Below are 12730 nucleotides of genomic sequence, written 5' to 3'. Positions count from 1 at the left end.
GAATTAATTGGATTTTCATAGGTTTAGTCACATGGAGAAGGGTTTTCCCTAGAAATAGGCATCATATGATTAGGTTACTGTCTCAGCAATGCTTGAAACTTTAAAAGAACAGTAAATGTTTTTTTAGTAGGACTGCATTAATTTTTGGTAAAGTTGTCTTGCTGCAGTAACATCTGTGCTTTCTTTCACTTCAGAAATTTCTTCTGTTTTTTCTTGTTTCATTAATACTAGAGAACATTTTAACCATTAGCATTTGTTGTAGCAAGAGATCTGTACAAACAGATGTCTTTAAATCGTGGTGGATCCCTATGAGGTGTTCCATCACAAGATTATTTAAAATGAATATGAGTGATTGAGAGATGTATAAGAGGAAGTTACAGGTCAAGCAAAAGGTGTAGGGGCAAAAAAAGGGGACAGATGAGAAATGGGATGAGAGAGTATTGGCAAATGTGTTTAGGAGATGAATAGTGTGAGGAGTACAAGAGAAGAAATGGGAATTTTCAGTGAGGGAACAGATGGGGAAGTGGTAACTGGCAAAGAAGCGATGATAAGGAGATGGAGTGAGTATTTTGAAGGGCTGTTGAATGAGGTAGAAGACAGGACATGTAGGTCATATATTGAGACAGTCACTGCAAGTGTTTTCTTGACAAGGGGATAGGCAGTGAAAGCCTTGCATAACTTGGTGTAACAGAGCAGATGGAGTAGATGGTATTGCACTGAATTTCTCAATAAAAGGGATGACAGTGCTGTTTATTGATTACTCAAGATTTTCACTGTATTCATGGCTAGGATGAAGTGCTGAAGAACTGGCAGAAATCCTGGACAGTGCCATTTTAAAAACTCAAGGAGGGCAAAAGCGAATGTTTGAATTACAGAGGTATAAGTTTGTTGTCTATACCTAGTAAGTCATATGAGAGAGTGGTTATAGAGGTGATGATAGCACGCACAGAGCATAAGATTGTATGTGGCTTCAGGAGTGGTAGAGGATGTGTGGACCAGGTGTTTGCTTTGAAGAATCTTTGTGAGGAGTGCTTAGAAGAAGAGAAGGAAATGTATGTGGCATTTATATATTTGAAAAAAGCATACTTAATATTGATAGAGATGCTTTATGGAAGGTTATGTAAATATATGGTGTGAGAGTAAAACTACTAGAAGTAGTGAGGAATTTTTATCTATGAAAGTAAGGTGTGCATATGAGTAGGAAGAGAGGAGGGAGAATGGCTCCATGTGAAGGTGGATCTACTTTGAAGTTGTGTGATTTCATCATGGATATTTAACATAGGTATTGATGGGTTATTGAGGGAGGTAAAGGCTTAGGTTTTGAGACAAGTAAGGAAAAGCAGAAGCTAGTGTCTAAGTTTGAGTGTGTCAAAAAAGGTTAATTTGAATAGAAATAAGGAATGAGGTTTAATAGTGGAGAGAAACGGGTAGGTTTGAGTTAACTTGGAGGAAGAAGAGCATTTTAGATACATGCAAGTGGACATGACAGTAGATGGAACTATGTGTGAAGGTGTTAACATCCTAGATGCATTGAGGAGTGTATGGAAAGAGTTTTTTGTATGTGAAGGCAAAGATGGGTATTTTTGGTAGTATTAGGGCTGTATAGATGCAAGGTGTGGGCCCAAAATAGAAAAAGTACAGAAAAGAGTGATTGTGTTTGAAATGAAGGGCTTGGTGAAAGCATGTGGTGTGAAGAAGGATAATCAGGAAAGAAAATGCAGGAGAGGAGAGAGGTGTGGTTGAAAGATTAAAGAGGATGTACTGAAATGATTTGGACTTATAGTGAGGATGAGCAAGGAGATGTTAAAAAAGATGTTACGTGTGTCAGAAGTGCAGGGAACAAGGAGGATGATTGGACCAAGGATGAAATGCAAAGATGGATTGGAAGATGCTATTTTTTAAAGGATGAGCATGCAGGAGGATTGGAGGTGTGCATAAGATAGAGCAAATTGGAGCTCTGTGCTGTCAGTGGGTTGAATTAGAGTATATAATGTGGTCTGGGGAAACCACAGAATGGTCTTTTGGGCTTGCCTGTAGATGAGGGCTTTGGTTTTGTTGCATTATACATGGCAGGTAGAGAATGCACATGAGCAAATAAGGCTGTTCTTCTTTGTTCTTGGTGATACCTTACTAACACAGGAAATGGTGAACAAGTAAAAAAAAAAAAAAGATCAAAATTCATAACTGTTGAACTGATCATTAGATGTTGAGGCCTTTAGTTGAACTGGTCATTAGATGCTGAGGCCTTTAGTTGAAATGTAGACATTGACCTTCCTCTGCTGTTGATACCTACCTACTTCAATCAAGGCTTAAATTTGGAGTATAGGTGTACTGCTTCCCTCTTTTTAAAGCGTGAAAAATATGAAAGCTCTTTACAGAAGAGGGAAATGAGTGAAGAAAGATTGACAAAAAGGATATATGTGTCAGAGGTAGAGGGAACAAGGAGAAGCAGGAGGCTAAACTGGAGGTGGAAGGATAGAGTGAAAAAGATTTTGAGCAATCGGGGCCTGAACGTACAGGAGGGTGAAAGGCATGCAAGGAAGAGAGTGAATTGGAATGATGTGGTATACCGGGGTGGACGTGCTTTCAATGGATTGAACCAGGGCATGTGAAGCGTCTGGGATAAATCATGGAAAGGTCTGTAGGGCTTGGATGTGGAAAGGGGCTGTGGTTTCACTGCATCACACATGACAGCTAGAGACTGAGTGTGAACAAATGTGGCCTGTTTGGTCTTTTCCTAGTGCTACCTTGCTGGAGGGGGGTACTATATCAAGTGTGGCGGGGTGGAAATGGATTGGATGAAGGCAGCAAGTATGACTATGTAGTGTGTATATATGTATATGTATGTATACATTGAAATGTATATGTATGTATATGTACATGTGTGAGTGTTAATGTATATACATGTGTATGTAGGTGGGATGGGCCATCCCTCTTCTGTTTCCTTATGCTACCTCGCTAACGCAGGAGATGGCAGTTAAGTGTAATAAAGAGATTAACTTACGTAACACATTGAGAGCTGAGAAATAGGAATTATTATTTTTGTAGAAAGACTTATAAAAGTTATAGGATTAGTAGTTGGATACAATGCTTGAGATATAAGAATAAAAGGGGAAATGCATGGTGAGCAGACAAGATTAGAAAAGCTGTGAAAGAAAAGAAAAAGTCATATGGTAGATTGCTCAAAAGGAATGTACCAGTTGTTGAAGTGCAGCAAAGGAGGAGGGAAGAATATAAGATGTGTAAGCAAAATGTTAAGCTGATGGTGGAAAGTCAAGAAAGAGTAGTTAAGATTTTGGAAGAAAATTGAGGGCAAAGTTAAGGGAAATTGTGTTGGAAGAAAGTGAAAAAGGAATGAGGTGAATGTTATAGTGGAAATGTGAAGGTGAGAAGAGTTGTTGAATCAAAAGGACGAAGTGAAAGAAGGATGGAAAGAGTATTTTGAAGAACTGATGAATGTAGAGGGTGAGACAGCAGTTGTTACTTGCATGAGGATGGAGAATTGAGGGTAAAGAACACAAGTGCAGGGGCCTATAAAAAGAAGGGAGGTAAAAAGTGCAATAATGAGGCTGAAGATAGGAAAGGCACCCAGAGTGGATGGGATTACAGCTTTTTTTTCATTTTTTCATATTGAAGGCTCCAGTTTAAACTTAAATCCACATCAAATAAGTCCAGGCTTTATTTGAAATACAGAAAGAATTATAAAATGGAAAAAGAAAAGACAAGGGAAAGTATTTATGAATTTTTAAGAAAGTGAAAGATGTCTTTTGAAAAGTGCCAGGTCATAGTTATAGTTATTGGGAAAGACATGAGAAGGTGGAGAGTTCCAAAGCTTCAGTGTGAAGGGAAAGAAGCAGGTATCAAAATGGCCCACCCTTGAGTTATTGCTGGCCACACATTAATCATGTGATGAAGCAGCTTGCCAAGTATTGCATGGTCTAGCTAGTGGAGGGGTCACATAAGCAGCCAGCTCTTGGGAGCAAAAAAATAAAGTAATATCAGTAGAAGAGGGAAAGTGAACCAACACTGAAGTATGGAGGAGAAAGTGTGACATAGTGGATGCATTTGATGTGTAACTTAGCATGGAAGCAGAAGGTTGTGCCTGAGGATTGGTGAAAGCTATTTTTGTTTCTTTATCCAGAGGAAAAGATGCAAATGATGTGTGTAGCAATTAAAGGGGAATAAGTCTGTTCAGCATGTGTTCAGTATGGAGGAGAAAGTGTGATATAGTGGATGCATTTGATGTGTAACTTAGCATGGAAGCAGAAGGTTGTGCCTGAGGATTGGTGAAAGCTATTTTTGTTCCTTTATTCAGAGGAAAAGATGCAAATGATGTGTGTAGCAATTAAAGGGGAATAAGTCTGTTCAGCATACCAGGAAAAGTGTATACAAGAATGGGGATTGATAGAGTGTTGGAAGTGACTGAATGTATAATAAGTAAGGAACAGGGAGGTTTTAGGAAAGGTAGGGGATGTGTTTATCAGATTTTTGTGATGAAAATGACTGTGGAAATGTATCAAGCAGCTTTTACAGGTCTGGAGAAAGCATATAACAGAGACAAGAGGAATGCTGTATGTAATGTGTTAAGGATATATGAGGTAGGAAGACAACTGTTGGATGAGTGAAAGCCTTCTATAGAGTAGCATATGCATGTGTAAGAGTGAATGGAGAGTGGAGCTAAAGTTTCAGCATATATATGGGTGTGAGGCATGGCCATGTGATGTCACCATGGCTTCTTAACATATGTGGATGGAGTGATAAGTGAGATGAAAACAAAACTAGGGAAAGGGGATGCAGTGATAGTAAGGTATGATGGACAATGACACGCCATTTTTGGATGATAGTGTACTGTTTGTTGAGAATGAAGGGGAGTAGCAGAAAGGTGTAAGTGTGTTTTGTGATGTGTCTATGTATAAGCACTTGAAGATAAATGCAAGTATAGCAATTATGTTTGAAAGAAAACATAGTGAAAGTGTAGATTTTGCAAAGCCCTGTAGAGTGAGAGAAAAAAGTGTGCTAAACTGTATTATCGATATGGGGAAAGAGAGAGTGGAAGAGGTGACAGAATTTAAGTATTTGAGTGCTATCTTAGGTTAGTTTAGTGATATGAAAGGAGAGATAAGGAAGAGAGCAGTATTGGGTAGAAGAATCATCTTGTCTCTCAATAGAACAATGAAGGGTAAAGGTGTAATTTTGAAAGTGAAGAAAGGATTAAGAGACAGCATAGACAGCATAGACAGCAGTCAAAACATGGACATGGAATGAGCTATGGAGGTCAAAAATCTAGGCGCTGGAAATGAGCCCTTTGAGAGGAGCATATGGTATGACTAAATGGAATGAAGAAAGAAATAAAGGGATATATGAAGATTTAGTTTGGAAGGGAATGCAAGGGGAATGAAGTGTAAGGTGGTTGAGTGGGTGAAACACGATATTTTCAGGTGGTTTGGGTGAGTGGAAAGAATGCAAGATGTGGAGCTGACAAGGAGAGTGTAAAACAGTATGATTAAAGGGGTTGATGTGAGAGGAAGACTGCCTGTGGCATGGAAAATAGAGTGGAAGAGTACTGGAGGAAGAAAAATTTTGGGAAATGTGTAAAATAATGTATGTGGGGGACTCATTTAAGGACTGGGATAAGTAGAGACTTTTGGCAAAGCCATTCCCTTGGTGGGAGTTTCTGAGGGAATGGGCTTCAGAGATATAGATATATTTTTACAGTCTTTACTTCCTCTTCCTTATCAAAGAGTTTTCATTGTCATTGTCATATTATTAAGATAGAAAAGTGACTCATAATGCAGAGTTACTTTTGTTATGGTAATGCTTTGCAAAAACTGATTGAAAATTGCTTTGATTAAGGGGATAAGGAAAGTAAAGTGTAACATTGGCCACAACGTGCCCGGTTTGTTTGCCAGTGTTAGGACTGGAAACAGCTGTTTAGTACCTCCAGAATCTTGCCATCACTAGGGGGAGCTTACGACTGTTTCCACATAGTATAGGCTGTATTATATTCCAGTTTTGTTTTTCATTATTTCATGGCTGTTAAGATGTATTTCATATTTTCTAAAGGTTATTTTGCAAAATTATAGACTTTCATTTTTTTTTTCCTAAGCCACCCTGGCGCAAAGAATGGAAGTTCCCACGATCATGTGAGATGGGTTAAGAAACGCAAAAGGCTTTGTGTAAGATGGTGGAGAGTGGATGACAAATTGGGAAGTGGGTATGGAAATGTGGAAAAGTGGTCAGCTGATTCATGACTGTTGGAAGACTTTGAATATACCAACCTGTAAAGAAAAGTGAAGTTAAAGTGAATTTCCTTGTCATAGCTGTTAAGGTTTATGGGAGGCTAGAAATTTGGTTATCTTAAAAATATTAGCAACCCTCTTGTTAGTTAAGAACAAAGTGAGTTTAGGAAGGAGAGAAGATACATAGAGAAAGTTCTAGTGAAAAAGATGTATACAAATGTTATGGATTTAACATTGGGATATGATAAAGTGAACAGGAAAGTTCTCTGGTAAGTTCTGGCACTACATGGTATGCAATTAGTCTTTATAATGTGGATAAGAGCTTGTGGAATAGAAGTTGTGCATGTGTAAGCTTAACTGATGGTAATAGTAAGTGCTTTGAATTAATGTGAAAGTGTATCAAAGTTGTATGATTTCACCATGGTAATGTATGTTTCTTTGGATAGGGTATTATGTGAGGTGAGAGCAAGAAGTTATTATTGTTGTGTCAAGGTCAGAGTGGAATTTGCAACAATTAGTATATTTCCCTATTCATGCAGTATGAGGAGAATTTTGCACTGATGGGTCCCATCTCCTGAAATTTCTCTGCCATCATGTAGCCTTTTAAACTTTCCTGAAATGCCAGCATTCACTACCTCCTTGGTTAGTTTATTCAAACCATCCACCACTTTTGTACTAAACCAGTACCTTTAAACACCTTTGATAACCAACGTTTTGGTCTCTGGTTACCCTGGTACTGCATTTCTTTGAGAACTGTTCACTCAGTATCATCCTGCTGAATTAGAAACTTGGAGGCTGTTGTCAGATCTCTCTCTCTCTCTCTCTCTCTCTCTCTCTCTCTCTCTCTCTCTCTCTTTTGTGCATTTCTTTTTCTTTTGTCTTTAATCTCTCTGTGCTCTTAGTCCAGATACCATATAGGTTGCTCTTCTCTGGATCCTGTTAATCAGATCTTTTTGTTTCTTTAGGTGTAGTGACCAAATTTGAGTCATAATCTGGTATCAGTCTGATGTATATTGTAAATAGCTTACAAACATTTTCTTATCCATATGATTGAATACAGTCCAATCATTTTCTTGTAGACGGTTTGCCTTTCAGAGCACTCTTGGTGTGCATCCCTGTTGGCAAATATGGCACAGGACTCTTTCACAGTTTATTTACCACCAGGTAATAATATCACCGATGCCTGCTTTCACTTTGTCCCATCCTCATTGCCTCGCATACTACTTGGGTTGTATCTCATCGTCCATTTATCTGGCCAATGTTTCAGTTTATCCAGTTCTCCCTGTAAGCTTATACCATCATTATTATTCTTTATTTCATGACCTTGGCATCATTTGCAAACATGTTTATGTAAGAGTTCAGTCCATCAACCAAGCCATTTACATACTCCAAGATGAGCAGTGGATCAAAGACTGATCCCTTTCATTCCACTTCTTTCAAACTTTTTCATCCTTGAAAATTCTTCCCTCTGACTTTCTTAGCCTGATTAGCATCTCATTAACCAACAAATTGCTCCTGATGAACTTGTTGAAAAACTTTTGGATCATTGCATTGTTTGCAATACCCTCTTTAGAATCTCTTTGCTCCTTCTTCCCTACTTTACAGTACTCTTATCTGCTGGCTGGCTGCAGTGTCATACATATTTTCTTCATAGTACATTCTTGAGCTTTCTTTTTATAGCATTCCTTGTTGAACCACATAACTCTTCATTTTGATTTTCTTGTTCTCTGCTGGACTCCAAAGGTACATAGAGCAGTGTTTCTCAAATGATGTGTCAGGAAACCCCATCTAATTGTGAAGGGGTTTCCATGGCAGTCAGGAATTGTCTGTTCTGAACTAACAGAATATATTCGCTTGAAAGTAGGATTAGACCATGACTGAAAATGTGTGTAAAAAGGAAATGAAAATGGCCCTGATTTGAAACTTTTTTGTATCCTTGGAGTGATTAGTTATTGGTAAGATTAAATTCCCATGCATCTGTTTGTTTATATCTGTTGGTATGATAGAGGGAAATGATGAACAAAGACCCAGTCTGAGGGTGGGGGGGGATGTTTCTGGGCAATCCTGGCTGAGAAACTCTGTTTTGTAGCACTGGCCTGTCTTCCTATTATAAAACTCTCTCTCCCAGTCTCTGCTTTCAAAGAACTTGACTTGATCAGCTGTACATAGTTTTCTTGACTGTATATCCTCTTTTTGTCTTGTGCCCCCTTTGATCCCCTTGATATCCCTTTCTGTCATGTAGTTAAGATTAAGCACTACATGATGGTGTTTCTTAGCTCTTTCTGAGGAAGATATGGATAGAATGGTGGGATGTTTCAGTGATGCATGTAGGACACACTAACAGAAATCAATCTGAATCAAAGGAAATTGCTAATTGTGGGATTTTATAGATCATAGTGTATTAATAGTTTTCCCTGGGGATAGGGGAGAAAGAATACTTCCCACTTATTCCCTGCGTGTCGTAGAAGGCGACTAAAAGGGAAGGGAGCGGGGGGCTGGAAATCCTCCCCTCTCTTTTTTTTTTTTTTTTTTTTTTTTCCAAAAGAAGGAACAGAGAAGAGGGCCAGGTGAGGATATTTCCTCAAAGGCCCAGTCCTCTGTTCTTAACGCTACCTCGCTATCGCGGGAAATAGCGAATAGTATGAAAAAAAAAAAAAAAGTGTATTAATAGTGTACATGGTAAAGAACTGAAAGCTATGGATGAATTTAGATACTCAGGAATAAAGTTAAGTGAGATTTGTAAAGGAAAAGTTACTGTTGAAAGTGGTCATGTATGGGAGAAAATCTGAAGGTGCCCTGAAATCTTTAGCTTATAGGATGAATTCAAGCATAGAGTCTATTTGAAGTTTCCATAAAGAATCACTTGTTCCATTTCTGATGTATGATTGTGAAGCTCAAGTGTGTATTTGTCAGGAGAGTTGAAAATAAGATTAGTAGAGATGGGTCATTAGTGAAATGCCTGGATGAAAATCTCTGAGGAAGGTATGGCTATGTAGAACAGATAGTAGGTGTTAGGTTGGTCGAGAAGAGATACCTTATGATAAATTTTGAGGTAAAAGCAGGAGAGGTATACCAAATCAAAGTGGATAGATGCAGTAAATGATGAGATTAGGGTTAAGATTATTTCAGATGATGTTAGAGGAGTGATTTAGGAGACGGTGATTAAGTATGATAGAAGCATTTTGTGAAGGGAGATGTTTTCCCTTGATTAATCACGTCAGTATGGATAGTTGAAATGTCAGAAGTGCTAATGGATATGTGTAAGTCCATGTTTTACTTTAACAGAGAAGGCATAGGCTGAGATCTACATGTGATTTCAGAAACTGTATGTACCTCCAGGAAGTTAGGAATGGATTTGATGATGATAGATAGATAGATAGAAAAGTAGGTAATGCCTTGGAGTATAAAAAGCCCTTATGAGTCATGAGACATATATTGATGTAGAGGGATTTCTTATTTAGCAGGTCATAACTGCTTGTTACCTTTATCTAACATGATTCCCATCTCGAAGCACCTTTGATTGTCATTTACTAGTTTTTTTATTGTAATGGCATGTATAATTAATTATGTTACTATGCTATCATAGTGTTAAATTTCTCCATCCTTATTCTTCTTTCTTTTCCTTGGAAAATTAGCTAATCAGGAAGCTTATAATGTCAATTGATATTTTTTCCCTTCATGAGCAAGGCAGACAAAGAAAAGGCCTCATTAACCAACATCTATACTCTAGCTGTAATGTGCAATGCACCAATGCATATCCCTCTATCCACAACCAGGCCTTATAGACCTTTCTGTAGTTTCTGCCAGTTTCTTCATATACCGTGGTTGAGTCCAGTGACAGCACATTAACACATCTATCAAATTGCTCCAGCTCTCTCTATTCCATGCATTCTTTTCTGACTCCTACGTCTTCAGGCCTTGAGCAATCAAAAGCCTTTTTCACTTCATCCTTCCATATCCAATTTGGTCTCCTCCATTTCTAATACTTATATCCATTTTTATCAACCTCTCCTCTCCATATGTCCAAATCATTTCAGCACACCCTCTTCAGCTCAGCCATACTCTTGTTATTACCACAAGATTATTAAAAAGAAAGAAAAAGAAGAATGCCTAGTCACTACAAGGTCCTTTTAGTTGGCACAGGTTGTGAGAAGAATGAAAAGAATTTTCGATTAGTCGAGCCACCTCTCATGTTCCAGGTGCTTACAAAGCTTTGTAGAAAGAGCTTTATTTCCCTGTAAGGTCCAGTGATATTGGTAAATGGCTTTTTTAATCTATGCTACCATACTTAATTTTCTTTTGAACTGTTTAGTAGACCTGTGGTTGCCTTTCCAGCTGAAAGTGACTGCATTATCATTATTCTTTTTTCGAAGGATATAAAGATTCCTCACTGATTTGCACAACCTAGAGTGAAATAACTGTACTTTTTGATACTTTGCTTCTGGCTTTTGAGAAGTTTTTCTTGGAAAGTATTACTGTGCCTCTTAAGGTAATGTTCGGTTTGACATTCTGATTTGCAAATCAGGTTGCTATATACACAAGTATCATTTTTTCTTAGAACTAATGTCACTCTGATTTTCCCTTATGAATTATAGTGCTGCTTAATGATATCATGGGACTGATTTGCTTGCTGATTTCAGTAAGGAGGATTCTGTAATCATTCCTAAGGATAAAGATTTCTCCACTTCAAACCTTATTTTTAATTCATTTTCAGTACTAGGAATTGTACTTTTGAGTTATGTAGATCCTCGTGTAACTTTTGATTAATCTAACTCAATTCTTTTGTCCATATAAAATTTGTGGATAGTCTTATTGCTTTTCTAAGAAGAGTTTCATCAGAATCAGGGAAGCCAAAGAATCCTAGCTTCTGCAACTCTTGTTCATCTTCTTTTCAGTCATATGAGAGATACTTGAATTTTTTAGAATATTTTATTGGTTATACAGTATAAACGTAGGTGTGGATAAGTAAAAGCTATCCTAAGGAGTAACCTTTGTCAAGATTGTTGGTAGTTTTCTTTCATTCAAACTAAATAACCAGGCTAAACATTCTTTCGTTTCACACACACCACACTCCAACCTTTTTTTTTTCTTTATTTTACCTGTTGTAAAGCAGAGGGGCATATTACTTTTCCCAACTCTGAGTTCCCTTCATCTATGCATACATCCAACTGTATGTTCCTCTGATGTAGTGTGCTGAGTATCTGTCTCATGACTAAATGACTGGATGTTGACTAGATTTGTACTACAGATGCTGCATACAAAGTTGTACACATGAGTTTTTAATGCCAGGTTCTGAGGTCAAGGTCACAAGGTTTTGCTTGCTAAAATGCTACTAAGTGCTTGTGAGCATAATGTATCACGACTAGGTGATTGAAGAGACCAGATTTGTACTACAGATGTTGCATTCGGAGTTCTTTTACTAAGTTTTTCAAGTTGTGGTCGAAAGGAAGTCAAATCATGTGTACTAAAATGCTGGTGAATGCTTGTTTATTCAGTATTGGAATACTAAGTGTATGGATGTGGGCCGAACTTGAACCAAGAGGAATTTTTGTATGTGATCAATTTTATACCAGAAATACAGTTTTGAAAGTTCTATATATATTTCTGGGTTATGAAGGTTAGGGATTGAAGCTCAAGATTACAGGGTTTCATTCATAAGGAAGATACAAAATCATATGCAAGTGGCAAATTTGTTATTCCAAACATTTTCTTGTTAATTTGTGTCTTCACACTATTTTGTTACTGATACTTTTCCCTTTCCTTTTTCCTCTAATTCAGGATCAGAACTTGATGTCTGTTCAGTGCTAGAGCCTTTCAATAAAACTATTGTTATTTATCAAGGTTGCTCCTGAATTGTGCTTTCTTCATTTAGAAATTATTCTTATTTTCTGGGTGATGAAGTAAAAAGCCTATTAGGGGTAAGCCCATAAACATTCAAAAGAATGTCAGTCAGATGGCTGAACTTGGTTCCATATAATTCCGTGCAGTTTGCATGGCATTGGAAAAAAAAAGTACTGTGAAATGAGCAGCAAATTTAACGAGCGCTATGTGCTAGTCTTGCGAAAATTTCATTGTAGGCAATTATGTAGGTCATCGCTTTCTCTTGTCCAAAATTTGATGACCACAATAACTTATTAGATTGGAAGAACCCCCTTTTTTGTGTGTAAAAAACCTAGCAGTACAAGTCATTACAAGAATGGGAATAGAACCTCAAGACAATAAACAAGGTTAAGATGAAGAAAAACTGTTTGAACAACTGAAATGAAATCTCTACATGAGAAGCCAAGCAATGAAATGAAAGTGACAGGAGAGGCCTGGATGAACAAATATAGAAGCAGGACAGGAGTTATGTTATGAAACCCTTGGAAGTTATTGTGATAAATGTACCTTTTAACTGCAGTAGGTTATGACCAGCACCTACCTTCAGTGTAGCATATTTTTGGAAATAAAAAGAAATTTTTTTTTGTCGTACTTTGACACAGTTGATAGAG

Source organism: Panulirus ornatus, chromosome 65, assembly GCF_036320965.1.
Source record: "Panulirus ornatus isolate Po-2019 chromosome 65, ASM3632096v1, whole genome shotgun sequence".
Lineage (NCBI taxonomy): Eukaryota > Metazoa > Arthropoda > Malacostraca > Decapoda > Palinuridae > Panulirus > Panulirus ornatus.
The sequence above is the reverse complement of the archived record's forward strand: the minus strand, read 5'-3'. Positions refer to the sequence as shown.